We start from the raw sequence: 26,362 nt of genomic DNA on the forward strand, positions 1-26,362 counted from the left end.
ACCTATCCATAAGGAGTCAGACTTACCATGATTACCTTTCTTTTCCTTCAATGCATCCCATTTGAGAACCCAGTCACCAACTTCGAAATTTTCCACTTTTGCCTCCCTGTCACAGGTTTCTTTGATCCTCTTCTGATGAACTTTTGACTTCTCAACCAGCTGCTCTTTGATCTGCTGTAATTCAACTAGGCTATTCATTCTCCTTACCATGTCATTTGTTTCATCTGGTTCTTCTTGAAATAATTTGGCCACAGGGAGAATCAGCTAGATAAGAAAAATAGCATCAACGCCATAAACCAGCTTAAATGGAGAATTTCCTATGGAATTCTTGTTGGTAACTTTGTCAGCCCATAGTGCAAACCTCAACTTGGAATCCCAACTCTTTTTGTTGTCCTCCAATAGTTTTTTGATTATCCTTACAAGACTCTTGTTCGATGATTCTGCAAGGCCATTGCCTTGAGGATAATATGAGGTAGAATGCACCAATTGAATGCCCATGGATTCAGTCATGTCCACCAATTCCTTTGCCTCGAAATTTGTTGCATTATCAGTGACCAGTTTGGTTGGGCACCCAAATCTAGTGAAAATGTTCTCATTCAAGAAATTTATGACAACTTGATGATTAGCATTCTTAATGGGTATAACCTCAATCCACTTGGTGAAATAATCGGTGGCTACCAAGATCCATTTGTGCTGGCCACTCGAATGTGGGTTGATCTCACCTATAAAGTCCAAGCCCCACTGCTAGAAGGGACCATTGGCATGTACTGGCTTCAAGGGCAGAGATTTCATTTGTTGTCTTCCTGCAAACCTCTCACATTTGTCACAAGACCTCACAAAAGAACACACATTAGAGAACGTAGTATGCCAATAATACCCAACTCTTAAGATCTTGTGGGCTGTGGTTTTCTAATAATGATGCCCTCCACAAATGCTAGAATGGAACTGGTGCATGACTTCCACAGATTTTCCTTTATCTAGGCATCTCAGGAGGATTCCTGATGGGTCTCTCTAATAAACCAGGTTTTTATTAATGCAGAATTTGGCTGATCTGAGATTAATGGCCCGGGCTTGACTTGAGCTAAGCCCTAGAGGGACTTCTAGCTTCTGAAAAAAATGAACTATATTGGAATAACATTCACAAGTGGCTATATTTTTAGCCAATGGTTGATTCTACTCTTGCTCTTCTGCTGCTTCCTCTGTCTACTCATCACCTGAATTCGAACCCATGCAATTGATGTCTAACAAACTGCAATTTTCCGTAGCCAAAAGTTTAGCCAAGCCTTGGCCTTTGACAAGCTTAGTGGGCTTCACCTTTATGTTAAACTCTATGAATTTTGCAATCCATTTAGCTCTCTTTCCATCAATATCTGGCTGAGTTAAGACATGTTTTACTAAGGTTGAAGGTACATATGCAACCACTTTTTTAATGCAGAATATAAACTCTGAATGCCTTTAAATATTTTATGAGAGCATGTTCTTTTTTTTCAATAAGGTCATAGCTTAGTTCAGCATCCCTCAGAGTTTTGTTAAAAAAGGCCACGGGGTGCTCTACGCCTTCATCATTTTTTTGCAACAGAACTGCTGCAAGTGTATCATAAGAGGAAAAAGAGAAGATATAAAACTTCTTGGTGTAATCTAGGCTGATTAGAGTGGGAGCTTCCATGATAGCTTGTTTGATGGCTTAAAAAGAGCTTCTTGTAGCATCTGTCCATTTTATTTATGATCCTTTCTTCAGCATGGAAGTGATTTGCTTCACTAGCTCTGCAAAGTTTGGAATGAACCTCCTTACAAAGTTAATCTTACCCAAGAAGGATTGAATGTCCCTTTTTGACCTTGGGATGGACAATGTCTGAATTTCTTGAACTCTTGTTGGATCAATGTTCACACCTTCAACAGAAACAATATGTCCTAGAAGTTTGCCTTCTTCTAGAGAAAACTGTGACTTCTTTGGGTTCACGGGAATTCCAAACTGTCTACACTTTAGAAACACCTTCTTCAAATGCTTGTGAGTGTTGGAAAAGACTATTATGTCATTAAGGTAAATAAGGACAAATTTTTCCTTCTCTCCCACAAAGGCTAGGTCCATGTCCCTCTGAAAAGTAGCCCCAGTATTCATCAGTCCAAAAGGAATCTTGGAGTACATGAAAGTGCCCCAAGGAGTAGTGAAGGTGGTCTTTTTCTAATCTTCTAGATGTACAACAATCTGATTGTAACCTGAAAATCCATCTAAGAATGACATGACTCTAGCCCCTGAAACATTTTGCAGCAAGTGTTACATCTTAAGCAAGGGGTAGTTGTCTTTTTTAGAGCATTTGTTTAGATTCCTGAAGTCCACACAAAGCTTGATTTCTCCATTCTTCTTTCTTACTACCACAAGGTTAGCTATCCACTTTGAATACCTTAGGGGAACTATGATCTTGGCATCTAGCAGCTTCTTGATTTCCTTTTCAATCAAAGGCAATAAGAGAGGGCTGATAGGTTAACTTCTGCTTAAAAGGGATGGTGTTCTTCTCTAGCGAAATCTTATGTTGAATGATGTTGGTTTCATAGGTTTTAAGATCACTGTATTCCCAAGCAAAAATATCAACAAATTGTTTCATCAGGGTGTAATACTTGGAACTCTGGGCAGAAGACAAGTGAGTGGACAGATTTATGTATTTTGGATGGGCTAGACTCCCTACATTATGTTTATGAAGAGCAGACTCATTTTCCTTTTTGGCAAGTTTATAGGGTACATCGTTATGATCAAACAACTTCTCTAGGGGCACCAATCCTTTTGGTATATAGTTACTAGGCAGATGGATAATGCTTTCACGGCCAATCTCGTCCTTTAGCTTGGACTGATTGCATTCTTCCGTGGTTTCGTTTTCTTGGTCGATGTGCATTTCAGAAAATTCATCAACGACTTGTAAAAACCTATTAATTTCATCATCATCTTCAAAAACTTTCCAGTATTTGACATTGTCAGGCAGAGATGGTTTATATTTCATCTGAACTTCATAAGTCAATTTAGGAGGCAAAGGAGGAACAAAAATGCTAGCCGATACAACAAGGTAATCAACGAGCCGGTTCTTCATTCTTGGGATGTAAGAAATGTTGAAAATATTAAAAGAGTCCTTAAGCTTCCATACCTGATCTCTGTATGCTTTCAACCTTGGATGCTTTTCTTGGAAATTTTTGTTGACCTGCTAAATGACAAGGTCTGCGTCTCCAAACACTTTCAGACCTTTGATGCCCATTGATTTAGCAGCATTTAAGCCCAATATCAAGGCTTCGTACTTTGCTATGTTATTTGTGACTTGAAAAGCTAATTTTAAAGATAAATGTATGCATTCCTGTGTGGCAGACATAAGGACTACACATGCCCCTGCAACTTCCTTAGAGCAAGCTCCATCAAAGAACATGTCCTAAATTTGTGGACCTTCTTCCTCTGTGAACTTTCAAATTGGTTTCTTAAGTTGTGTGGAGGCTAACTGGGATTCTTCAATCTGAAGAATACAAGCTCCAAAAATAGTGTCGACAACATAGATGGGATGATTGGTGGGATTCTTCACATCACTGATGATATAAGCCAACTGAGCCTCTCTGTATAATCTCATACTTTCACCTCCAAAAACTAGGACAATAGCATAGGACAGATCATTTTGCAATGTTCCACCTAATCTCTTGATCCAGCCTATAGAAAGAAACATGCCAAACTTGGGGGTACATCTGCTACCAAAATATCCATCATCATGCTCTTCATGGGCAGCTGAGACAAGGTGATGGCTAGGTCTTTGATTAATCCCAAACATTTCACTTTTCTAGAGTCAAAAGAAAATAGGTCATGACAAGGCTTGGTAATGTCAAGACCCAACTCATCCATGACAGCCTTGGGCATTAGATTATGGCTGGCTCCTATGTCCAGAAGGTAGCTGGAGGATTTTGTCATGAATAGTCAGAGAGACATAGAATGATGGGGAGCTATCTTCACAATTTTCAATCATTGGGCTGAGAATAACAGCTGGTTTGTCATCTTGCAGATTTACATAGTTAGTGGAGGCTTGGATGGCTTTAGGCTCAAGGGCCTCGAGGATGGATCTTTTGAAGGACTCATTATTCACTAGTTCAATCAGAGGTATAGGTATTCTTAGCTTCTGAATTTCTGATTGAAAACTGAAAGGATAAGGAGCCTTGTCAAGGCCTCTTACCTCGTGAGCTAGAGATTTGAGGATGATGGGATCAACTCTCGGTTGCTTCTGCTTATTTTCTTGTCATACTGAAGGGACAATAGCTCTTTGAATAGGAGTTTCCTTGCCATTATTCATCTTTGACCTAAGATTATATCTATGCTGATATTTAGTTTGCAGAGCAACTTCACCATCCCATTCTTGGTTGATCTGGTCATTGAATAATGACTTTTCATAGGTAGCTTTGGTCAAAAAGGAGGCGTTGCCTTTGTCTTCCAGACAATGGATCTCGTCATCTTCTTCAAACTGCTCTTCTTCCATGACTACATTTTGGAAAGGGGTCTTTACCCTTTGGTCTTCATTGGCATCTTTGCTTCTTTGTAGAATCTACAACTGCTCATTATCTCTTCTATATGGATTTGGAGTTCTAGGAGAAAAGGTATTAGGAACTCTTCCTTTCCCAAGATGATGCTCAACCTTTAATTTGGAGATTTCAGAGGCTAATGACTCTATCATCTTGGTCATTTTATCTATCTTGGGATCTGAAGATGATGAAGATTTTCATCTCTGTCTCCTTCTATCAACATTTCCCTTAAGCTTATTTGCAACCATGATGTTTGATTCTACTTCCAAGACTGCATCCTACATATAAGCCAAATTAGCACATTGCCTCTCCCTCAACAATAGACAGAAGTCAGAATCAAAAGCACTGGCATAGGTGAGTTTAGCAAAGGTAGTGGTGGGTTTTACTTCAGCTAGTATTTTGTTGTACATGCAGTTAAATCTCTTATTGAAATTAGACAACAACTCACCATTTTCCCTCTTTAAGTTCCCAAACTCGATGTGGTAGTAGGGTAGGTCCTTCTTATCCCCCCAATGCTTTAGGAATGCATCATCTAAAGCCTCAATATCTACTATAGATCTTGGGGTTAGTTCTCTGAACCACTTTCTAGCCTCTCCATCTAGGATTTGGACAAATACTCTTATCCACACATCATCTTCACTAATGTCTAGGTTATCAGCATAGTTATAGAATGATTCAAGATGTTCTTCAGTTGTAACACCTTTAGTCCCAGTGAACTTAGGCATATACTTCTGATATTCTCTAGTAGGCATGGAATTTAAAGGAGTGGGCAGTACTATAGGCCCATACATAGCAGCTGTGATTATTTCCATTTTGTTAGGTGGTTGTGGTCCAACCATAGTTGTGGTGGCTATAAGGGTACTTGAAATCTAAATGACAGAGGGTTGAGCAGTGATTGATAGGACTAAAGGAGTATGATGGATAGGAGGCGAGGTTTCCTTTGGGCTTGCAACAAAAGGAGAACCTAAAGAATAAGGAGCATTATGAATCTCTGAGATTTTTTCTTCACTACTAGTACTAAATGCTATAATATCAACATGTATTTGTTCTATTATAGGATTTTCTTGAAGATATATAGAATATTGTTTAGATCTACCTAAACCTGATATTCCTTTCTACAATGCCTTTCTTTCTTTGATGATTTTTTTAGGGTCAGATACTAGCTCAGATTGTGGCTTCTAAGGATTTCTCTGAGTATGCCTCACAAACTAAGCTAGAACTATGAAGTGGAATCACCAAGAGGTTCGTCCTCCAGTAGAGTCGTCAGATAGATGATTACAACTGAAAAAGTGCACAAACTTTGTCTATCATCAAAGCTGGATCTGTGTCGTATCCTAGGGAAGCTGAGCTTCAGTCTCCTCTCCCCTGCAGTGGCGCCAATTATGCTATCTCCTCTCCCTGGAAATGGTGCCAATTATGTTATCACTCCAGGAAACTCTCCTAGGTTGTAGCTCGAAGATGCCTGGTAAAATATAAATATTCAATATTGTTCTCTGAACTATTGGAATGGATGATGGTTTGGATCAAGTCAGATGACTCTTTCAACTCTGTATTCACTCAAGACATGCATGAACACCCTTAGTTTTATAATGCTTTAGACCACTAATGCTCAATAGTTTATAGATTCAATGGATAGATGGAGAATACTGACTATACCAGTAGATGCACACATAAACACATATGAATGGCTAGCTACATGAAGTAAAAGAAGCTTGCAAAATCTAATTTATCAACGCAGGGATAAGATGATAATTATTTGGCATTATATACAGAAGAAAAAGTGAATAACCTATTCAAGTGTAAGCTTAGAACAGAGGAGAAAATGAGAATTTAACATGTAACAAAAAAAGAAGCTTATATTGCTGGAATGAAGATGAGATGCTTAGAGGAGAAGAGTCTCCATAGTCTCCAAAAGTTGAACCCTTGTTACTCTGAACTTTAAAATATTTATAGGCATTTACAATGCACCTGAGCCTTCTGAGGCTCGATAGTTCTTAATCTATCCCCTCTATATTTTTAATTGTTTGATGCCATGACTAGGCACGCATGAGCTCGGAGGTGTCTTCTTCTAAAAATAGAGTAATTGCATTCTGGTAGTTTGCTGCACTGTCAGGGAGCTTTATCATGCCAGCGATGCTCCATGATCACTTCTATTGGTCTTGGATGTGTCGTGTTGTTGCCTTTCCCCTTCCGGCCTTTATTATGTGATGGAATGAGTCTTCGGGCTTTTGTAATCCTTTTAAATGCTAATAATGATTGTTTTGTGTTTTACACAGAAAATGTTGCAACACTGTGAAATCCGGCCAAGCTCTGTTTATTTCAAACTTTAAAAATCTTATAAAATGGCCTATTCCTGTATCTGGTCCGCCCTCGATCGCTATCGCAAGTCACAAATGGTCTGTTCCCAATCTTGCCTTTGTATTTTGAAATACATTAAAAACACTGAAAATCATGAAAAAATGGCTTTGGCAAATCTGAAATATTATATATTTTCATTCCCGAACCCCTTCGGGTCTGGGTTTTATCGCATCGATGTTGCCCCTTTGTATTTCATTAAATAAAAAATATATGCAGAATACATAGGAAAATGCCTTTTGGTGGATTTCAAATCTTATGCAATATCATGTATATAACCATCGGGTCTGGTTAATCCCGCCTCTGTGAAACTCTGATCTGATATCGCGATGCGACTAGCTGCAATCGCAAATCACTCATGGCCCCGGTCAATAAGCGTTCCTTGTATTTTCTAATAGTGATCCTGTGATGCAACGTGGGTCATCAATCTGCATGCTTGATCGATGGTCCACGTTGCATTTCCGATCGCCATCACTAGTTCCATGGGGTCCGCCCCCAATCCACTGATTGCCTCCGCCGATTGAGACCCGCCGATGAGATATGGGCTGTTGATTGGCCAGATCTTATGGCTGATGTGTATTTCACTGTTTATGTCTCCAATACTTGGTTTTTTCACTGTTTTTATGTGTTTTTTCTTCCCAATAGTGCTTTTCTACTCCTCTAAGGGTTCTTCTCCTACGCTAGTTTTGATCTTTGGCATGATTTTACTGGCTTTTGAAGACTTAAAGAGAATATTTGGACCCATTTGGATCAGGACCTGATGAAATTATAGATGTGAGAGTAATATTTTGAAGTCTCAGGGGCTAACAGTTACCTCATGTAACCAGTTCTACCATCGTTCTATTTCCTTATCCAAATCTGAGGTGTAGGAGCTTTCGCGTTCCCACAATATCCTGCCATCCCATGTTGGATTCACCCAGTCCTTCTCTCAAGCAGTTATATTGTAGATAAATTCTAGGTTGTCATCGCTCTTTTCGTTGCGCACTAGCTCTGTGTACCGCGATCCTTTTGCAGGGTCTAAAGGTACCACTACGCGTAGTGACTTTTTCTCAAAAATCATCTTCCTCTTCTTTAAATTTATTACTCCATTCATATCAGTGGCCCAATCTATTCCTAGTAGCATGGGATAGGGATTGTTTTCATCGACAATCTCTATCACTTCGAAATCTGCAAGCGCGCTCGCACCTTCGATATCTACCGTTATTCCCTGTAATCTTCCCATCGGTAGGATCTTTTGTTGGTTCACTATTCGCAATTGAATAGGATACCATTGCAACGTAGGCCTACCCATGCACTCCCATGTCTACTTTGGTAGTATGTTCGTGTATGATCCTAAATCCAGAATCACTTGATCCATTTCATATTCCCTGATTTGCGTAGTCAATCTCATCTCCCTTCCTGTTCGCGTTGTGTGCTTCCCAAGCTTCCAGACTACGCATGGTTCCCCTGATCCAGCACATCTAGTGATGAGTTCTTACAGTCCCTTGACTGCTTTGCTATCGCGGAATAGCTTCATGCATGTCTCCAAAAAGGTAGTAAGAATTGATGGGTCCATCTCCGGTTCTAGTTTCTCTTTACTACTTGAAGTGGAGGCCTCCATGAAGCTCTTCTTAGCTTCCATGAATGTCTCCTTTACACGCTCCAAATAGAACTCTGGTTCCTTTGTAGGAGCCTAGCAAACCCAAGCACTCTCTTCGAGTTTCTTGCCCTTGTTACCTTCTGTTGTGGTACCACTTCGGAGCATGATGTTTACATTTGGGTCCTCTTCGCGTGGCTCAGACCTCATAATTTGCAAATTCTGAGTCAGTGGAGGTTGGAGTGTTCCTTTATTGCGCAACCTCACTATCAGTGTGGGGCAGTCCTCCATCTCATGATCAAATTGGGTACAATATAAACATGATGCTCTCATTGAATTTGTACAATCGTGGGCATAATGCCCAGGACCTCTGTAATTGTAACAAATCAATTGTCTGCGACCCCTTCCTGGCCCCTAAAATCCAGTGCGCACCATCCCTCTATTTTGATCGAGGTCTCACATTTTGGTCTGAACTCTATAGGTAGGGGTCTGATCCATCATCGGTTCATAACTTCTACATGTGCGCTCATCATGGCCAACTGATCTGCGGAAATTACAGAATAACTGTTGGGACGTCTATGTACACTTCTGTAATAGGTGGCAGTTATCTGTAGCATGCTTTCCTCCTATCTGTAAAATCCCGCACCATAATGTAGGCAACACGCTCGGCCCTACTTGTGCCTCTGGTCTCAATGGCATTGGCCCTCCTCCTGCCAAGTAATTCATGAAGATTGGACAATGGTCCTTGTCATGTCCCTGGCCTTTGCACTTTATGCACCATACCTCCTCACGCGCCTCTAGGCGAGTTGTCATATCCTGTTTCAAACTTTGCATATCCAAACACAATTTTTTCAACTACGCATGGATCTATTGGACTCCCAGACTCAGATATTGTATTGGGGTCTCATGTAGTCTCATTGCAATCTCCAAAGCTTCGGTCTGAGTGGATAGCTTCTGCTATGACAGCGCGGTCCTTAGATGCAACGTTAGTGATGCTACAAAACATGCGTGGTGTTGCCCATCCGTCAAGGTCATGTTGGTTTCATGAATCATACCCTTTAATCTCTGATCCAGCTCCCAGAGGGTCTCGCTTGTAAGCATCATGATTTCCTTAAACCCAATAACTGACTATGTCTCCAATTTTGGCCTACTAAATTCCCTGTTTAGTGCAACTTGGATATCCGCAATCCCTACATTTGGATTGTCATTAGAATGCTTAATATACCATGTCAATGCACGATCCTGTAACGTGCTTACCAGTGGTGCCTTCTTTATGTTGTCATCCATGACTCTTTGTGCTTCCCATACAGCCTTTACCATGAACCAAAATTCGTTCGGATCTTCGTTCTCTACTCCTTTGAATACTGGCAACTTTATTGCGCTCGCTATATTGAACTGTGGCGGTGGCAAAGATGGTGTCGGCAGATATGGGGTGAAGATGGTGAAACTGGTCGTGGTGTAGGTGGGGGTGGTATTTGCGGAATTCACTGCCTTATTAGACTCATCACATTTCTTGGTGAAACTTTCGCGAGCTCTTCCTCGCTTTCTCACTGAGGCGAAATCAACGGGCTAGTTTCTATCTCTGCGCTACCTTCATTTCTATAGATCCTCCCACTTTGCCTAGCCCCAAACATTAATTTATTTGCATAACCCGCTTTTCACACAGTAGCATTTTGATCCAAGTGTTCAAAAATTTAATGTACTTACCTCGCGGTCCTTTGAGGAAGCGTCATTACGCCTCGCTGTAGCTGACTGAAGTATATACCGTGAACTCAGTGATAAACGCTCCTATAATTAGATCGAGCCAATGGTCCACAGCAAGTGCGATATTATCTTCTAAGGTTTCTAGTCTACACAGCAACTCTAGAGTCCACACAATCAGTTTGTCAAGCCTACACCTTCCTTGACTGTCTTCTAGCTTCATGATCCACTCGTACAACTTAGAGGGGAAGGATAAAAAGAAAATTTTGTGAATTTATGTATATAAGTAGCACCCTAACCACTGTTCCTTCGATACTCATGGATTCCTGTTTTCCTATGCCGCAAACTCGTGAATCTTTTGGTCCAACCACTCTTCAATTTCTTTCTTTGTCGGATTCCAGTGACATGACATCGCACATCTCTTATGTAGATCTCGGTCCCGACCATGGAACCATTTGTTCGCTTGTTGGGGCCTGACCCAGGTTCAGAGTTGATTTAGCCAAACAAATCCTGGTACTATTGGCCCTTTCAGCAACAGTCCGCAGAGAACAGACTGAGGTCTCACCCAAAGTAGTATGGGAGGGTGTTAGAACTAGGTTTCTGCACCTTGGAGATGTCTGATGAGTTCAAGTGGTCCACAGTTCGACCTTGCACACACATCACTACAGGCACTTACCTGTACCCCGCAGCCTGAGATGTTTCCCTCGCATAGCCCTACAAGGGGGCCGAACACTGTTATTATCCAAGACTTTGATAATATTCCACTGTTAGTTGATTACCATAGCTTATTTGTACATGTTAAGTTATACTTAGCAATATAAACCATTCATACATGTGTGCGCAGTAAATAAATAGTATATTTGCAATTTATATCAAACATGTAATAACCCAAGAACAGATACAAAGAATTTAGATAAAACTTCTCTTTATTATTCTCTTCCTTGGTTACAGACTCAACTCTGCCCTGCGCACTCAGCTATAGAGCCTTTCTCCTACTCTACGACCCAAGACACACCTAGACTCTTGCTCTTCGCTTCTACTTTCTTCATTAGTTATCTTTTACACTTAGAGCCTCGCTCTATTTATACAACCCCTTGGTTCGCGGACCATGGCTAGGCTGACATTACATTACAAGACTAGGGCGAACAACCTTGTGACTCTATCATACATTTTGCGCTCTGCGCCCGCAATTTGCAGAGTCTTTACAACAAGATTCAGTCAAAACTTGGGCTTTGAGCCCCAAAACATGCCTTGGGGGGATTCCATGCCCAACACATGGTCAGTCATAGTCAACCATGGTCAACCATGATCAATCATGGTGATCGATGGTCAACCATGGTTTATAATATTAAGCCATTGGGATTTTAATATTAACTAGTTCAACTTTTTTCCAATATGAAAATCAACCAGAGTCAACCATGGTTGAACGTCGTATTGTGACAAAGATTGTATGAATCTGAAAATAAACCATGGTAAATCATAGTTAACCATGTTTATTTTAGGGCTTATATTATTTATCTTAGGGTTGATATGCCGAAGGTTTATAATATTAATCCCTTGAGTTTAATATCATTCCCCTAGGTTAATAATCCATTGGGTTTTTATTGTTAATCCTTTGGGTTTATTATTCTAATGGTTCATATTCCTAGGGTGTGATAATAGTGATAGTTTTATAATATAAATCCTTGGGTTTAATATAAATCCCTTGGGCTTATAATCATGGTGAACCATGGTCTAATGTGACATTGTGACAAAGATTTTTTAAATATGAAAATCAACTATGGTCCAACATTGCATTGTGACAAATATTGTCTCGATATGAAAATTAATCATGCTCAACCTTGGTCAACCATGGTCCAACATCGCATTGTGACAAAGATTGTCTCAATATGAAAATCAACCATGATCAATCACATTCAACCATGTTTATTTTAGGGTTTATAATATTTATATTAGGGTTTACATATCTTGGATTAATTATACTAATCCCTTGGGTTTATAATACCTTGGGGTTCATTATATCCTTAGGTTTATAATATCAACCCCTTTGGTTTATTAATCTAAGGGTTCAGATTTCTAGGGAATAATATCATTCATAGGGTTTATAATATTAATCCCTTGGGTTAAATATTATTCCCTTGTGTTTATTAGCCCTTACATTTTTAGTTTCAATCCATTGTGTTTATAGTATCAACCCCTTGTGTTTTTTAATCTATGAGTTCATATTCCTAGGGTATAATATTATTGACAAGGTTGATAATATTAATCATTGGGTTTAATATAAATCCCTTGGGTTTATAATCATAGTCAACCATGGTCCAACATTACATTGTGCGAAACATTTTCTCAATATGAAAATCAACCATGGTTCAACATCACATTGTGACAAATATTGTCTCCATATGAAAATCAATCATGGTCAACCATGGTTCAACATCACATTGTGACAAATATTGTCTCCATATGAAAATCAATCATGGTCAACCATGGTCTAGTTGTAGGGTTTATAGTATTTATTTTAGGGCTTATATGCCTAAGGTTTATTAGATTAATCCATGGGTTTAATATTATTGTAGAATTATGGTGATATAATTGCAACTGCTCAAGAAATTAATCTAAAATCAAGAGACACAATTTTACTCTACTTCTCTGCCAATTTTAATTCACAATTTAGAAAAACATGCACAAACATGCATCATCAAATACCCAGGTACATAGATGTTTCTAGGGAAATCAACTACTAAAATCCCCTTAATTCTACTTGCATTAATCAAGTGAATTGAGAAGTAAATACAATTTCATGCTCCAGTTCTCAGCACCACCTAGAACGGTAAAACTGTTCTCCCTACTAACCAAGGACCTATGGCCAACACTTGGCCAGTTTTTTCCTCCTCTAGCCTCGTGACACTGCTATGGGAAATATTGAGCCTACACTTACTCTTCCTACACATACGTTCTCACACTTGTGCTACCTGCACTCAAACTCACTCTACATGCACTTGCTCCTATTTCCTTGCACAATTCTCAAGGATTGATCACCTAACCAATACTCTAAATTGTACACTCAATCATGGTCATTCATGGTAAATCATGGTCAACCATGGTGAATCATGGTCAATATGGAAATCAACCATGGTAAATCATGATCAACCACGGTCCAACGTCACATTCTGACAAAGATTGTCTCAATATAAAAATGAACCATGTTCAACCATCGTCGACCATGGTCAACCATGGTCCAATGTCACATTGTGACAAAGATTGTCTCAATGTGAAAATCAACCATGGTCAATCATGGTCAACCATGGTCAATCATGGTAAACCATGGTCAACCATGGTCAGTCATGGTGAACCATAGTCAACCATGGTCAACCATGGTCACGATTGTCTCAATATGAAAATCAATCATGGTAAACCATGGTCAGCCATGGTCCAATGTCACATTGTGACAAAGATCTTCTCAATAGGAAATTCAATCATGGTAAACCATTTTCCAACATTGCATTGAGACAAAGATTATGTCAATATGAAAATCAGCCTTGGTCAACAATGGTCCAATGTCACATTGTGACAAAGATTGTCTCAATATGAAAATCAACCATGAACCAACATCGTATTGTGACAAAGATTTTTTCAAGATGAAAATGAACAATGGTCCAATGTCTCATTGTGATAGAGATTGTGTCAATATGAAAATTAAGCATGGTCAACCATGGTCCAACATCACATTATGACAAAGATTATGTCAATATGAAAATAAACCATGGTCAATGATGGTAAACCATGTTTATTTTAGTGTTTATAATATTTATCTCGGGGTTTATATACCTTGGGTTTATAATATTAAACCCTTTGGTTTAATATTATTCCCTTGGGTTTTTAGTAATAATCCCTTACGTTTATTATCCCCTTTGATTTATAATATCAATCCTTTGGGTTTATTAATCTAAGGGTTCATATTCTTAAGTTATTATATTATTCATAGGGCTTATAATATTAATCATGGGGTTTCATATAAACCCCTTGGGTTTATAATCATGGTCAACCATGGTCTAATGTCACATTGTGACAAATATGTCTCAATATGAAAATTAAGCATGTGCAATCATCATCAACCATCATCAACCATGGTCATTCATGGTCAACCATGGTTTAACGTCACATTGTGACAAAAATTGTCTCAATGTGGAAATCAACCATGGTCGACCATAGTCAACCGTGTTCAATCATGGTCAACCATGGTTAAATTTCGCACTGCGACAAAGATTGTCTCAATATGAAAATGAACCATGGTTAACCATTGTCAAACATGGTCAAACATGGTCAATCGTGGTCAACCTTGGTCCAACATTGCATTACGACAAAGATTGTCTCAATGTGAAAATCAACCATGGTAAACCATGGCAGGCCATGTTTATTTTAGGGTTTATAATATTTATCTAGGGGTTTATATACCTTGGGTTTATAATATTAATCCCATGGGTTTGATATTATTCCCTTGGGTTATAATACCTTATGGTTTTAGAGGAATCGTATATGATATTTTGAAAATAAGATAAATTATTTGAAATATGTATACATACCATTGACTATGTACATGGATATGTTATGGTGAATTATATGTTTTGGAATGAAATGATGTCATATTATTGACTTGTGGATTGTTTGTTATGCATATTTGTGGCTTTTAAAAAAAAATAACATTGGTTACTTTGGGTTTAATATTGTTCCCTTGAACTTATAATACACAGGGATTTTAGAATTTAACCTGTGGATTTATAATAATTATTAAAAATAATAATATTAATTATTATTATTATTGATAAATAATAATAATTAATATTTATTGATTATGATGATGATGATGATGATGATGGTTAACGTCCAGTAAGACCAAACTTTGGTCTATAGGACCTAAAGAAACAAATTATTTAGTTTGATTTAAGATTTTATTCATATGCTCAAAAAGCTTGGAGAGAAGCCTCCCGAGCTCACTGTAATTTTGACAACGTAAAAGGCTAGGAAGGTCAGTATTGCAACAAAGATTTTAAACTGAGATCTAAAGTGGTTTTTCGTGGGGCACTCTAAGAGGAAGTGATTTTCATCCTCGATGTTCGTATTCTCACAGAGATGGCAGAACCTTTCCATCCATGGTGTTTTAGGAACTGCCCAATGACCCGTTTCACTATGGAGCTCATGAGAGGTTGTTCTAATCTTGGCTATATTAATTTTCTTCTTTGAGCTAGTTAAAACAGAGAGATACTTTTTATCTTCTAGGGTGGGGTTGATGACCTCCTTATAATATCTTAATTTTCTTTTAACTGCTAAATCTTTCTCACACCACATTTTTTCTTTGAACTTAGAAGTAACAATATTTTTAATGTTTTTAAAGTTTTGCAATGCAACATTCTCGTCGATCTCCCAATGGTTTAACTAGGCCCTAGTGTCTTTATACCAACCTTGTTTGAGCCTTAGGTGGATTTGGTTGGAATTTAAAGCTAGCTTAGGAAGTCTATGGTCTCATATGTTATTGAGTTTGTGCTTGTACAATAGAATCCTAGTCATAGCTAGGCTCTCGATAGGGGAAAGACCCACTTCTATAAGGAGAATATGATAGGATGTGTTGTTTTTAATTTTGAGGTTATACATTATAAAACGCTTCTGGATTTGCTCAATATTTCTCCAGGATTCTCTAGAGATGCTACAACCCCAATCCTCACATCCATATAAGATAAGCATATTGACTAAAGTTTCAAATAGGAGCTTCTTTCTATCCCACATTACAAGGTTTTCCATTTTACAATTATTTTCAAGACCAAAATAAGCTTTCCATCCCCCATTAATCCTTTTCTCAATGCTATAGTTCGAGTTGAGCTTGTGATGAATATCACTTCCTAGGTACTTGTAGGAAGACACTTCCTCCAAGTTACTATTGTCATACATAAAATTAGCGTAAGTGTCCTTCTTGGATTTGATAATCATAACTTTTGTTTTGTTAGTGTTAACAATCATACGCATGGTAGAGCAGAAATCCTTAAGAAGTATAAGTTGCTTATCAAGATCCGATGGGCACCTTGCGAGAAGAACAATATCGTCAGCGTAGAGAAGAAAGATGATGACTATCCCAGCTAAGATCGTGCCACCACATCCTGCTTCCTCTAAACAACCTTCTAGCTTGTCGATGTAAATGGCAAATAGGGTAGGGGAGAGGGGGAAACCTTGTTTAACTCTGATATTACACTTAATATCTTTCGACCATCCCTCATTGCTCTTTAACTTGGCGATTACATTCTCATATAACCTTATAGCGGAAGCTCTCAACTCAAAAGGAACCTTTAGCTCTTCCAATCTGTTCCAAAGGTTGTTTCTAGGAACCGTATCGAAAGCCTTTCTAAAGTCCACAAAACAACAAAAGAGATTGGATTTATCATTGTGGCATTCCTCCACAATGATCTTAAGTGTAACGAGGTGGTCTGTTGTTCAGTGTTGCTTTCTAAAACCCACTTGGCCTTTAGCCTGCTTACCTTCACTTTCAAGCCATATGCTCAACTTCATTTCCAAAAAAATACCATATAACTTGGCTAGGAGAGGGTTGATCATAATTGTCCGATATTAATTAATATTAATATTAACATATTAATTAACAATATTATATATAGATTATTAAATTAACTATTCATTTGAATGAATTAATAATGTATGAAAGATAAATCGATTATTAATATAATAATAAACGATATTTTCCAAGGGATGAATCAAGGTATTAATGAGGTTATATCAAATTTTGAAGGTCGTTAACACATTTATTAATATTATTATTAAATAATTAATTTATATTACATAATTTAAAATAAAACAATAATATTAATATTTAATATTAAATAATAATTAATAATTATTATTAATTATAATGATAATAATAATATTTTTTTTCTGTATTATTATTTTTATTGTTATATATTTATCAATGGTAGATACAAATGAAACCTTGAGTTATATTAACCACATTAAAATATTTAATTTGGTTGTTCAAGTATTACCAAGTGACTTTAGATAGATTTTAAAATTAGGGAGTTATTTTAGGTAAATGTTTTGAGTTTGAAAATAAGATAAATTTTGGAGTAAATATTGAAATGTTTTTTTTTTTTTTTTGTGAATTATAATTTTAAAATTATTTAAATTTCAAAATCAATGGAAAAAAGGTGACCAAAAAAGAAAACAAGATATTTCTCAATGTTTAAGATGTATAATGTCATTTTCTTTTTTTATAGTATTGTATCTAGTTTGAATCTGAATTCGAACTTGGTAAATATACATTAGACCACATCTTCGAGACATATTTTTTTTATTTTTATTCTTTCTTGTGTTCAAATCCTTTGTTCATGAAATGCTGTGAGTTGGAATAAAAAAAAGATTCTTATAAAGTATATAGGGAGAAAACGAAAATAGGAGCAATTAAGTTGGTAAACAAAGACTTTGAGAGTTCAGTAGGGTAGAGGGGCTTTGTCCGTGTTCATGTTTCTAACATTGTGTCAATCTTGTGAGCTCTCCTTATTTTTCTAGTAAAAGCTAGTAGCTAGCATGAAATTGTAGGTGATTAAAATTAAATATTAAATAAATTAAAAAATTAATTAAATATAAAAACTCATTTTACCACCCATGATAAAAATAATTTTATAACAAAGTATAAAAATAATGTGTAAATAAAATATTTAAAAAACATATTTTAATATTATATAGAATAAAATATAAAACTACTCACACAAAATGGAATTTCTTTATCCACATCTATGGCAGCACTCACATAAATAAGAAAATCACATTAACGATCTTTTCGAGATGTGGTCCCTTAATTTCCCATTTTCTTGTTTGAAGTTTGAATAAACTAGATAATCAAATCTTTCGGGTCGCTTAATTTTCCAAAAAGAAGAGCGCACTCACATTAATTAAAACCAAAAACACTTGTTTTCGGTTTCAAGTTTGAATAAACGAGACAGCTGTCAGATTTAAAAATATAACATTTCGATAAAGAAAGGAATGTGACATTTCGATAAAATTATTTGGGTAAAATATGGCACTCGGATAAAATCAAAGAAAAATCAATCTCACAAATCTTTTCCAAATATTTCAAAAAGGAGATTAAATAAATGATGCTGAATGTCTAATTTTTTTAAAAAAGAGATTGAATAAACAAATAAACAATAATGCTGAATGTCTAATTTCTTATTGTTAAAAGAACAAAACATAATTTTGATAAACGTAATCACAAAGCATTGGTTCCACAAGACCGCACTAATGACAATATCACTAACCACAATAAAATTAATCAAAAGGCAATTCGCCAGCCTTTAACTCGAGGATCTATTTTGAACATTGACGTCATTATCACACTTGGCTAAAATAAATTTAAAATTTTGATAAATAAATCAAAAAATCCATAAAATTTTCACGGAATATTTAAGTAAGGTTATATTCAAGCTTGAATATATTTAATAAAAATTGTGTACACAAAATTTTATTATTGTGTACATTTTTATGATGGACAAATTGTCCTCGTAAACAAATTGCCTTGGAAAAGCTTCTCCGCTTACATCTATTAGTACTATTGTCTAAAAGTTACAACATAATGGTACTATTTTCTCTCATCTATTTTTGCAGTTTACACAAAGTCTAATAAGTGGGATCAGATCCTTTACATTTTTATTATATAAAGGATAATATAGCGTTTTAAGAAATGTATATATTTATTATAAAGATATATGCATAAATTTGTATTTTCATTTATTTTGGACAAATTACAAATATAATTTTGAATTGATAAGTATAATTTTAATGCTGCATTTTAATTTGTGTTTCATAGTATTTAATAATTAACATAACTATTTATTTTAATTGTATTAGGTAAATGTGAAAATGTAAAACATGTACTCACATTATGTCATTTGTTATTTAATAATTTGTATGGTAATTTCATAATGGTATTAGGTAAATGACAAAAAATAAACATAAATTTAGAGATGCAACCTAGTAAATATTTAAAATTCTATTCATTGATGTAGATGACAAGATGCGAATATGCCAAGATATTTTCTTTATGAATATAAGATTAGTATAACCATATTGTTCAAGTATTTTCATTGATGTCAAAACAATGGTTAAGCATGGCCTTGAAGTCAGAAGCAACCCCTAATGTAAACCAATATTTTGGTGGAAAAAATCAATGCAAACACAAGAATGGATTACACCATCTCATAGTGCTCACCGAGACCTTTCCAACGGTAGGTGGCACACCCCCTAACTCCTCACAGATGAGGACATATGAATTTTTGAAATGCATATATTGATTTCCTTGCCAAAACTCAAGTTGGCTCAACCAGTGTCAAGTCACTCCTGATTTGAGGGGTCAAGATCAATATAAATAGTTTATCTCCTCCCTCAATTTGGTAAAGTAACTTGATGGATATCAAGAAAAGAATTCAGACATGTTGAGGAGCATTTGAGGAGTTTCATGCCTCAAGAACGAAGGAGTTGTGAAGCTGATCCAAATTTAAAGAGGAACGCAACAAATTATAGATATAACCATAAATACAGAGATGTAGCATAAATAACTCTTCATTTCATTAATATGAAATAATGAAATACACTTACAAACAGAATGGAAATAAGACTAGCTTGGGTGATGATAGCTTATCTCTGAGAAGAGATGTGGTGGCTACATGCCTTTAAACTGTGTTACAATGAGCCTCAAAGGCCTATTTATTATTGAGAAACAATGGAAAACCCTAAACATCCAAAAACCTAACCCTAGGAGATGAAGCACCAAACTATGGGCCCCGTTTGGGTAAATTGGTACATCAACTTCCCGAGGTCGTAACTTTGACATACGATCTCTGTTTGATGCGTACAATACCTCGTTAGAAAGATCTATCATAAACTGATGTTGACCCTTGTTTACCCAAAAAAATGTCGTTTAGGGCCTCAAAATGGCTCCAGAAGTTCAAGAACCAAAAAACTACCAAAAATAGTAAATTGTGCTATAAATAAGGAAACTGGTAAACTGAAAGAAACAATGGTGGGGGTCCACGTGGAATAGGCAGGTGGCCACCAATGTCCACCTGGATTATTCCTCTCCCCTTAGGAAGCAATGGTCCCCATCGCGTTGAGTTCCTCCATGAGATAGGGAAAGTTTTGCTGAACTTGGTCCCTGGTGAGCTACTTGTCATGGTGAAGGAGTTAGCCTGCTTTGACAACTCAATATAGTTGGATCCTTTGATGTCGAGTGTTCTTGATTTGTGTGTCCATGATCCAATTAGTTGTGGTTTGTTCCATGTAGTCTGGATTTAAATTTGTAGGTGTAAGTTGTTATGCAATGTCTAATGTGTCCAGCAATGGGGGAAAGTATGGTCGAAGGCGGTCCACATTGAACACTGGGTGTAGGACAAGGAAGGTGGGAATGCTGAGCTCAAATGCATTGTCCCCCACAACCTTGGTAATGGTGTAAGGACCACATCGGAGTGGTGTGAATTTTCAATAGGCTCCCGTAAGGCGTTCCTTCTACAAATGCAACCAGACATTGTCGCCCACCTGAAACGTGTGTGGCACCTGATGTTGATCATGTCACTACTTGTACTTAGCATTGGCTCTGTCCAATATGTCATAGACATGTTCACAGATGTGTTGAATGTGCTCAATGAAGATTTTTTCCTTCGGACTAGACATGAGCCGAATTTTCCTGAGTAGCTACAAATGCTATGGCCACATCAATGGAACATAGTGGCTAGAATGCCAATCCCAGCTGAAAAGGGATCTAGCCAGTCGAGCTGTAGAGATCCCAGTTATAGTTGTGCTTGATCCAAGTGGATCTTCAGAAAGAACCAATGGCATGGTAAAAGGCTCAAAAGTCAAAGTGGCAAAATCTAAATAAACTTAACATCAGATCGAAGTGCTCATCATCCCGTTTCTAATGGTGTGAATGACACTCAAGTCAAAGTCCATACGAAGAAATTAGAGAAAGTCAAAGTTTATATTTGATTTGAATAGATGGTAGGAGGAGATGACCTGGCAGACAATCTCAACGAATGGGGGAGTGCCAAGTGGTATGCTACCATTGGTCCCACATATCACAGATTGTAGGTGGAAGAGGTTGCGACTTAAAGAAAATCGACCCAAGAGAGTTATGGATGTGATGTGATCAAATCGCAATTTCCCATCGTAAAAAGGAAAAATGTTTCTAAATCGGTCCTCGAGAGGAAACTGGTTATGATTGCGATATCACATATCAAGGATCGGAGGAGATCCATTGTTTATGAATCGGCCCCGGGAGAGTCCAGTTACGATGAGACATATATCGCAATCGCTGTTTGCAGAAGGGGAGGAGTAGCATGGAGTGACAACCCCTGTTCCATGCCGATTGCGATTTGCGATGGGGTTTTCAGATCTGATATTTTATATGTTATGTTTAATACTATCGATGGGTCTATTGTATCGCAGGCCATTTGATGTATGGGTTGGTTGGTACGCTGATGAGACCATCGATTGTAAAAAGCTGCCGAGTTCAACGTGCAGTTAAAGGGGTCTTTCCATGTTTGTAAGGGTTGTTTCCAAATACTATTCAGGGCCCCAAAAAACTCTGTTGGAAATGCCCAATTGCTAAACTTCGATGTTTTCTTGGAACTGCCTAGGTATTGAGGGATTTTGTTAGAAACTTATATAAAGGACCATCCATGTCGGAGAAAGGAAGAGAGGATTGGCAGATTAAATCAGAATCCATTGTACAACAAACCATGACCCTAGAAGCAGGCCAATACCTCGCCTCGAGTAGCAGGGAGGTTCTGAGACGTTGCAGAAGGTCCGATTATCCAAATTAGGTGTTTTCATAGGCATTTTTGCATGATTTTTTTCCATGAGTTCAGTGGTAATATCTGTTTCTAAAGCTTGGCTCTCCATTCTTCATCAATCTTTCATATTGGAGGTGTAAGGATTGTAAAGAATGTTTCTTTTACTTTTATCTCTTTTTATGCCACTTAAATAATGAAGGCCTCCCCACTATTGAGCAAGACCTGGAGACATAGTCCAAATTGGAAGAACACCGTAATAAAATCATTGTGTCATGGTTTCATATTTTTCTGGTTATTTCTGCATTGCTTATGTTCCTTTAAGTTCCATTGTTAATTAGCTCTGTGATATGTAATTCTGATGCATCTGTAAGTAAAAGATCTTGGATTAAGTTTGGTATCGGAGTAGGTATTTGTAGATACGAATTGCAAGAGTTTATGCTAACCTAGAATAAGATGCGAAAAGGAGAAGGAACGCTTAAGTCCTTTGATCCTGAAACACGACTTGCACAATGAAGAAGAAACATGGCCAATGAAGAAGCTCGTTGGGAAGAGGAACATAATTTCCGCAAGGTATTCTACAATATAGCAAGGAAAGTAGACAAGTTGTTCGTAGAGTATGAGAAGGCACTTAGGCATGAGAAGAAGGATGCCAATGACCATGGGTCAGCGAATCATGAAGGTAGTGGAGAAGAGCCTCCTCCCTCTCCTTATTCAAGTGATAGTTTTCATCACTCTCATCAAAATTCCAAGCAGACATCTAAGAAACTGTTCTTCAAGTTAGATATAAAGTTTGACCTACCCATGTACAATGGAGAGTGTAGTGTAGAAAAACTTAATAATTAGATAAGACATAGAGAGGTTTGCTGCTGAATCCAATAGATTGAAGAAGATGAGGTGAAAGTCTAGTTAGAATCTCTTTGGCTAAGTGGCACTTCTCTCGTTTTGTGGGAGAGTAAGTTACAAAAGGGCAGCACAAAGTGAGGTAACCTTCTGTCCTCTTGAACTAGTTTTATTTCTGCATTGAAAGACCAATTCTACCCTCTGGGTTATAAGCAAAGGGCACTTATGGACTGGAAATATGTAAGGCAAGGTAAATCCCAGAATGTGCAAAGCTTCATTTAAGAATTTTAGAAACAAGCATTTAATCTGGGCATCTCATTAGATTCACCCGAGGCTATAACTAAGTATGTAGGTGCGCTACATAGTTACATAAGACACTCACTGTTACTGTTCGAGCCTACTACCATTGATGCGGCTAGAGTAAAGGCTATTAATCTTGAAAGATGAGGCAAGACTGACAGAGACAATCAAGCCATGAAAACACCATTCAAACCTTAGCATGGAAAATTCTAGAAGAAAGGAAAAGGGAAGGATAAGAAGACTGTCGCAGCCAAGAAAGGGGACGGAGCGACATTGTCTTATGCTCATTGCAAGAAATATGGTCATGACGAGCACCACTACTAGAAGCTGCATCCGGAGCTGAGACCAAAGATATTCAGTGGAAAAGGGAAGCAAAAGACAATGGAAAAAATGTAGGACCTTGGATCAGATTCTGACGATGAGACATTGATCACAACCGTGGGAGCAAAAGGTACTCTTTGTGTTAATGATAGTTCTGATTCGATTGCAAGTACTAGTTACTTGAATGAGCCTATACGTAATGAGCGAAAGAGCATTGAGTTATTCCACATTAGAGTTGTTATAAAACATACGAAGGTGGAGACTCTATTTGATTCAGGTTCCTAGGAAAACTTAATCTTAGAGTCCTTAGTGAAAAATTTAGGCCTTGAAACTAAGCCTCATTCGAGTCCATAACCGCTTGGTTGGGTAAACGATAAAGCCAAATTGCAAGTAACCAAGCAGTGTAGGGCCAGATTTGTTATCTCTTCCAAATTAGTTGATGAGGTAGAGTTAGATGGTGTTCCTTTAGACATCTATGGAATCATCTTGGGAAGCTCGTATTTATATGACAGAAAGGAAGTTTTCTTTCGACATGAAAACAAATAGCACCTCAGAAAGGATGGGGTAGAATATATAGTTGGAGCTCATCATACAAAAGTTAGTGCTAGCCTTGTCAGTGCAGGATGGATTAAACAACTGGCTAATTACAGTAAAGGGTGCATGCTCATGGTAGTGAGAGAAAAATAGGTCGAGATGACTGACGCTTTCAAAGGTTGTGATCCTAATCATAAGAAATAATTTTTTGAAATTATTTATGAGTATTATGTATTATTTCATGAACTGAAAGAATTTCCCCCAAAATGGGAAATACAACATGATATCCCTTTACAACATGATGTTCCTTTACCGATTGTTGGCATGTACAGGATGGCTTCTATCAAGCTAGAGGAGATCAAGAAATAGGTGCACGAATTTTTAAATCAAGGAGTCATGATACCAAGTTCTTCTTCGTGTGGCAAACCGATTGTGTTTGTGCCAAAGAAAGATGACACATGGAAAATGTGCATAGACTATAGGGTGCTAAGCAAGATTATGGTGAAGAATCGATACCCTCTCCCTCAAATAGATGAATTTTTGGATTAGTTGAAAAATGTTGTCTATTTTACAAAACTGGATTTGCGAAGTGGATATCACCAGGTTAGGATTGTGGAGCAAGATGTTTGGAAGACCGTGTTCAAAACAAAACAGGGGTTGTTAGAATGGATGGTGATGCCATTCAGACTGTGCAATGCTCCGACCACAGCTATGAGGGTAATGAATGATATGTTTAGGTCTTTTCTTGATAATTTTGTGCTTGTATATCTAGACGATATTATTGTGTATAGTAGGACATGGGATGAACATGTATGTCATGTGAAGAAAGTGATTGATGTTCTGAAACGAGAAAAATTGTATGTAAAATTGTCAAAGTGTGAGTTTGGGAAGACCTCTCTTGTTTATTTCGACAACATAGTCAGTAATGGGCAATTGAGGATAGATCCCTCTAAAGTAGATGCGATTATGAAATGGCCTAAGCCCATAATTGTTACATAGGTCCAAAGTTTTTTGGGTGCAGTACAATATTGGAGAAGGTTCATTGCGAACTTCTCTGTTATCGCAACCCCCTTGCACGCATTGACCAGTGTGAAGCAGGCCTTTTAGTGGGGAGGAAGCTAACAGAAATCCTTCGACACGCTAAAAGAGAAGATTATCACAACACCAGTGATAGCCTTACCAGACCTTAAACAACCTTTTAAGATTAAAACAAATGCTAGTAGATATGCCATGGGCATTGTATTGATACAACAAAGAAAGCATGTATTTTACCATTTAGATACTTTCTCCTAGGCTATTGTGAATTATGCCATGCACGACAGGGAGTTGTACGCCTTGGTCCATAGTGTAAAGAAGTGGAAACACTACCTGATCAGAAAGGAGTCCATAATCCATTTGGATCATCATCCCTTATAGTACCTTCAGTCACAGACCAAACTTCAGTAAGCCTGTCATTTGGTAAAAATATACAAGAAGGGGGTCAACAACAAAGTAGCAGATATGCTTTCTCGCCCTCCTATTTCTGCATCTGTAGTTTTGTAAAATGTTTCTTTATTGTTAGAAAGTTATGCTGAAAAATATGACAACGATGATGATTTTAAAGAGATTTATGCAAAACTTACTCGTGGATCGCAGGTGGACAATTATTATTTACAGGGAAATTTGTTGTACCACCTTGGAAAACTATGCATACCCATTGATGAAAGGGTTCATGTAATCCGAGAAGCTCATACCTCTTTGTTGTTTCGTAATTTTGGGATTGAAAAGAATTTATGTTATTTACAGAGGTTTTGTTTTTTGCCTCATATGAAAAACATTGTGACTCACTTTCTAAAGGGTTATGTGTTGTGTTCAGTTTCAAAGCCCTCTAATAGAAAACTTGGGCTCTACACACCACTCCCTATTCCGAGTCAACCATGGGAAAGTGTGTCCATGGACTTTGTAGGAGGTTTTACTATGTCTAGGAAAGGTCAAGACTATTTGTATGTCAATATGGATCGTTGTAGTAAAATGTGTATTTTGATGCCTTGTAAAAATTAGGCCACTGCTGATCAAACTGCTTATCTCTTCTTTCAGCATGTTTGGGTCCATTTTAGGTTGCCCACATATATTGTGTGTTATAGACAATTTTGTGCCTTGCATGAATTGTCAATAATCCAAGGGATCCAAAGTCCCTAAACATGATGTTCCTACCCCTAGAGGAACAAGGTCAGCAAACCAACAGCTCTCAGATCAGTTCTCCACCTGAAAACACTCAAAAACAAGCAATCCTGAAATCAAAGCAGGTGCTCCACTAGGCTTCTGCGCTGAAACTCAACTCCTCCATGGTGTACCTGCGTTGCAAAGCAGGTAGAACAAAGGC

The sequence above is a fragment of the Pinus tabuliformis genome, chromosome 4_2, assembly GCF_031772625.1.
Source record: "Pinus tabuliformis cultivar Carrire ecotype Pingquan chromosome 4_2, CPIR1, whole genome shotgun sequence".
In the NCBI taxonomy this organism is placed as follows: Eukaryota; Viridiplantae; Streptophyta; class Pinopsida; order Pinales; family Pinaceae; genus Pinus; species Pinus tabuliformis.